Consider the following 6,320-nt stretch of genomic DNA (forward strand, 5'->3'; position numbering starts at 1 on the left):
TTACTGCTTCACTACTTGCATCAGTACATATACATAGAAATTTATTCTATATATACCCTTATTATTCCGAAACGTTATACATAAATGTCAAAGTATGTGTGATGTGTTTTCTGTCGCAGGAGACGCGTCGAATTAATTGCACTCATACCATATAATAATTTATAGCGAAACGATTGATTGCATTCAGTTACGAACCTAGAGTGTGCGTGAGACGTGACGGGTCGCCGGGGCGCCATGGACCGGGGCGCCGGGAGGTCGGGGGACGGGGCTCTCACAAGGTAGACGTCGTGCGAACCGTCGGTCGGGGACTTAGTCCCGAAAAGGGTCGGAATAATCCTTTGAAAGCGATTTGTAACGAGACGGCCGAGGCTCAAAGCGGCGCGGCGGCGCGGCAGAGACAACAATGCCCTTTGAGGAAAGATAAATGGATCCAATGTTTTGATATGCAGATATGTTTTTGTATAGTATAATATAAGTAAATACTTATTTGCGAGAATCGTGAATTTATTGTTAGATGGCAAGGGTCGCGTCTGATTACAAAAGTGCTTCTGTCCCCGCAGCACCCACAACCCCCGGCGACACTGGTGGAAGAAATAACGTTTTGACACGGCATCAGCTCTCGGGATATATTATAGGGTGCGCAGCGACTCTGCAGCCGGCGGACACGACTCGTTAACTCGCCATCGTGGAAACGAAACCTTGATCACGCAGAACTAACTACCTGATTAGAGGTTAAGCAGTAAAATGCGATTAAGGTACGAGATAGTAAGATATAAATGATGTAAATAGGATTACAATGTTAATTATGTATGTATGTTACTGTTGCGAGCGCATAATACGAGCGTGCTGGACGTGACTTAAGAGAACATTTCTCATATAACATAACGCATATCGCAGAAGAATGTGGCTACTAGTCTCCAATTGATAAAAATAAAGAGTAGCAGGACTTGCCTTATTAAATTCTTTTTAAAGGAAGCAATTAAGTATGTTTTAGGTGCATAGGAAGGTGAGTCGCGCTATCGCCGCTCACCTCTGCCGTTGTCGTAACCCTTGCTGAGGAAATCACCAATCTAGATTGATTGTCGCGATACAGCGCACAGCTATCGCCGCCTGAGGGCCGGGGCTCACAGCGACGTGTTCCGGGCGTGCTCCGGGCGTAGTACGCGCGCGGTGTGCGCTAACAAAGACACGTCTGCTTCGTTATTAATGCTTACGTGTACCTTTATAAAATTATCGTGAAGACATGGATATAAGTGATATAAAACAACTTTCTAGCAACGTGACATCTTGTAGGTCTGCTGTGAAATGTCATTGTTTTTGTAGAAAGATAAATGGGATAGTTATGTTTTTGCTATTCACATAATACCTGCACTACATTAATGAGGCTAACGATACATTAATGTTTATGAAACCGAACATGTATAATATAACTTTGTACATTCCATATTTATATTATAATGAAAATAAATCTATGTAAAATTCGTTAATTAGTTAAGGCAGTGGGATGATGCTATCCCCCACTGCTATGCGCCATGCGTCGGCCCACAGGCTGTATGGACGCTTCGCCTGTCGCCGGTCGCCGTCGACTTTCTCATGTTAACCCGTCAATATCTACGCAGCTTGTAGCACCACTCTACATAGTCCGAGCGCGACTCTAACTGACGCAGCATGACTTATTTACCATTCAAATAAACACGTGGTCGTCGCGCCGGAGGAATTTTCCATGTAGGCCAGAGTCCGCGACGGAACCTTCTCGAAATAGTTCCAAACATGAATGTGAGGCGTATTTACACTTTTTATTGCGCCCCTGTTTATTCACTTCGACACCTATTCAAACACGGCCTAACTTGTCGTTGTTACGGGTGGTCGCGCACGTTCAATTACCGATTGTAACGTAAAGCAGTAGAGTTCAATATGTAATATCGTTATGTGCTCGAGTGCGGTCCTACGAGAGCAGCATTGCACGTACCTGTGCCGCTTCCTGCAACCCGACGCCTCTATTGCGAGCCGAGCGAGAGTAACTTCTGTGAACCAGGGAGAGGGCAGGTGTCCCAAAAGAATACCATCTCGCTATTCGCTCGCTGCCCCTCCATTCACAAGTTAAAAATTCAGTGACGTTTCTCTCGTCAAATGCTTGTCTCGACAAAGAGATTTTTTTTGTAGGTAATTACAGTACAGTCCTGCACAACATAAAGACAAAAAACATTTTATTTAAACGTTGTATATCTTTGAGAATTATAGTACAGACAGAGAATAAGCGTGCATTAAGCTCTTGCGTCCGGTGCACACGACATACATAGAACATGCACATGCGAACCCACACCTCCTTCATTCTGCGCATTGTATGCAGTGTACAGCAATGTGCAGTGTGCAATGTGCAATTTGCAGTGTGCAATGTGCAATGTGTACACACTTTGTGCGAGCGATGTGAATTAAATTTAATCCGGTGTATAATGAAATAGCTAAGGCTCCCGTCGCTGTATGTCGCCGGCATTCAGATATTCATATTAATATCCAAATATAATGGTGCGGTATCGAGCGGCGCCCGGGCATGACGTCACGGGACGATCCGGGACGTGGGGCGAGTGATAAGCCGTGCGGTGCGGTGCCGTACCGTACCGCGCCGGACCCGCCCCGCCTCTATCCTAGACGCCCCAGGAATTTGTAATTGTTATTTATAAATTTCAATTCCAATTACTTTGTAAATTTCATCTCTGACTTAGATACTTTGGGTTATTTGATGGCGAAGGTGTGCGTGCGGTGCGATGCTTAATTAAAAGTGTAAGTAATAAAAACATAAATACATAAGTACATATATAATATTATAGTATAAGGTGTAAATGGTGTTGAATAGATATTTAAACATAATTTTGATACAAAGTTTGTTGAATGTCGAGATAATCTTCTTTGTAATATCGCCGACAACCCGTAGCCCGGACTTACTTACTTTTCTAAAGAAAAATAAGAGAAGTTGTAGTAGACAATAGTCGGTCGAGAGTTTGTCCGCCGTACTAGTAGGTATAGGACAAGACAGATAGCTATGTACATACATACTGTGAGTAACACAGCACGATTAGGTACCGATCTACTTGCAGCATCATGTTTTTGTCACTCTCCGTCAAAATATTGGCCAGCTCCTGTTTACGGACGGAGCACTCCACTCCACTCGGTATGTTCCACAGCGCGCACGGCGATCTGACTGCGATTGTGCCTAGTAGGGCAGTTGGCAAAGAGCACTGGACAGATTTCAGTAAGCAGTGCACACATCTGGAGCTACACAGTTATTAATACTTAGTCCGGTCCAGCTTGCACACAGCAGTGCGGCGCGCGAGGAGGCCCTGAGCCCGAGCGGACTGGTTCCCGTCACGCTTCAATGAAACCTATTCATGTGGCTCCATCCTTCGCTAACTAACGCTGGCCTGCATACGAATCTGTACCTGTTACGCCGAGTGTTAAAGTGCAGAATTGCCCGGCGAGATTTAAGCGATTGGAACTTGATATTTAGTCAGGCGGCGTAGCGCAGGGCTGCTAGCTATTAAAAAAAACTCTACAATTTATTTTAGTAAAGTGCCGAAGTTGATGTTATTTCAATTTTATCTAGTTTTATTTGTAAATTGTCAGCAGTAACACTCTTTACCCACAATAGGTCCACAATTGCATGCGATATAGCAACCGTAAACTATGGCGTCACTTTTTAAGAATGACGTCATCAGCGCGCTATCCGCTATATTGAAGGTTTGCCTGAATAGTATCGGATCGTTAAAGTAAGTTGAGTTTGAATGGCCGCGGCTAACGAACACTCTATTCATCATGAATATCTATTTGACTAAGTTCTACATATTTATACTAAAAGTCCACTTTAAATTGGAAATACTTCACATAAAACATATTATTTATGTAATTTGTTGTGACGTAGTGGTTGACTATCTAGCATCGCGGGTTGGCGTGGCGGATGAGTGCTAAATTGCTTCAAAAGTTTAAAGGCGATAGTTTTTTCTAAAGATTCCACTGTTCAACAGCACAACGTTTCAAGTAAATTGTGAAGCGATCGAATGCCTGCGTTGCCGGGAAACAGTAGAGAACAATTTGTGACGATAAAAACTACAAAAGATATTAAAATTCCCACTGCACAACCACTGACCTGGGCGGGCATTGTATTAGGGCCGGGATAAATTCCCGGAGGCAACCCTGCGCGCCGCCCGCCGCGCCGCCACACCGCCGCACCGCCGCACCGCCGCACCGCTTGCATTTTGAAGCACGTTTCAGACGTTTTAATTTGATATCCCGAGCCCGAGCCCGAGGCACTATCGCTCATTGTGGGCGCCTCCTGTTCAGCTTTTTTGCATTTGAGCATGTTTTCCATTTAAGCGTCGGCGAGTGGCGACTTGAGCACCCATGCTACCATGCCGCGGGTACTAGCGGACCAGCACTGGAGCTGGCCACGTAGCGAGACGGTGGCGATTTGAACATTATTGCACCAGTCAAAACCATAACCATACTTGAATTTTCAAGTGAAAACTTTAAGCATTAAAGTATGATAAGGTTGTGTTTTTAATAAATATTGAAAGCTCTTTCAATGGAATAACCATTATTTAAACAATAATATTGTGCATATGAGTAAATATAACAGAGGTATGCATTCACTCGTTCTCATAAATAAAGTCATTGATGTATAAACAAGCAAACAACAAACATGTATTGCTGCTCATAAGACATCATCAAGCAAAACTTATCTTCTGGAGCTGACTTCCACACTCTGAGGAACACAAATCTATTGTGTTATGAAAACATTTGCACCTCGAGTGCTCAGTTCAGCTCGACACGACTCGACACGACTCAACACGATCAGTCATTGTCTTATCTAAGTATGAACATTTGTACTGGTGATCATTATATCACTTAATAATATACCATTTTACTCGTCTATGAATAAGTACAAAATACTATTATATGAAGGATATTCAAAGGTTTTGATATTTAAAGCAATGCGTTGCACATAATTAATTATAGTAAATTCTAACAATAAAGTTAGGATATTTTACGAGCTTTATGTTTATGTATAATACAAAAACCCCCTTTTCATATCCCTCACTGGAATTTTCGTGCTATATTTTTCTTTCGACCAGTTTCAATACAATTCTCGCGAATGCTCCCATCGTTATTTTAAGTCGAGTAGGAAAGATAACAAAGCAATTATAAAGGCTCATGTTTAAGTGATCTTTTGTGAGCGAACCCCCGCCGGGCCGGCGCACGGGCTGTGAGAGGGCGCTGCGGGGGGCGCGGGGAGTGCGGGGGGAGGGGTGGGGGTGCCGAGCCCTTTTAACAGAGCAAATAATGAAATAAAAACAGCGGAGGCAATCAATTTTGCTCGGTGAGTCGACTGGCAGCGGCAGCAGTTAGTTGGCCGCTCACGTCGCTACGCCTGTCTTTTCCGGGAGCGTGATGCGGCGTGACGGCGTGACAATTATTGCCGACTTTATAATAAAAATCATGAACTATACACACATACTATATGTAGGACATTAAGGAGGGAGCACGAGAGGGCGCGGTGTGCGGGCACAGCGCGGGTTGCTTATGTGCGTGCGGCAGCCGCAAACCAGTCTCCGGCGGCACGGCTCTTAAGTTGATGACATTTTTTACAATTTTTTAATTATGTAGATATGTCAAAAAGTTTTGAAAGGATTCAAAACATACTCAAACCATGGATGAGCTTTATTGCATAATATCCTTACATTAATCGTGAAAATAAAGTGAGTATAAGGTTGTGGGGAACACATACGCTGCAGTGATTGTGCACGACGCGATGCGACATTTGTCACGACTCTAGCACACAGCACACTGCACACGCATGCGGCATGCCTCACTATTTGTACTTACTACAATACTTGCCTCACTCAGCTAAGCATCAACTGTTCTGCTGTCAATGTTTTCTAATGGGATCACTGCATATATAATACTATAGATACTAGCTTTGCCTTGTGTTGTCTTAAACTCTGTTCACTTGTGTGTTACTCTACTCATGTCTTATAGACAACATACATAGATACTTAACGGTTAGAGAATAACGACCATTACGTTTGCGTAACGCGGGGGGGGGGGGGGGGGGTTGGCATGGGTGTTACTCTGTAGCATACATTATCTAATGTCAGAAGTATAAAGTTTTTATAAGAAACCGCAGCGAACCCTGAAAAAGAAATACATACAACATTCCCGAAAAAAAACACTAAACCTCCATTGTCCACCAGTATGAGGGCAAACAAGGTTCCGGTCGTCCGGTGATGATTGCCTCTCTGAGCGTGCCCTCACTGACACGTGTTGAG

Source organism: Papilio xuthus, unplaced genomic scaffold, assembly GCF_000836235.2.
Source record: "Papilio xuthus unplaced genomic scaffold, Pxut_1.1 DF826961.1, whole genome shotgun sequence".
In the NCBI taxonomy this organism is placed as follows: domain Eukaryota; kingdom Metazoa; phylum Arthropoda; class Insecta; order Lepidoptera; family Papilionidae; genus Papilio; species Papilio xuthus.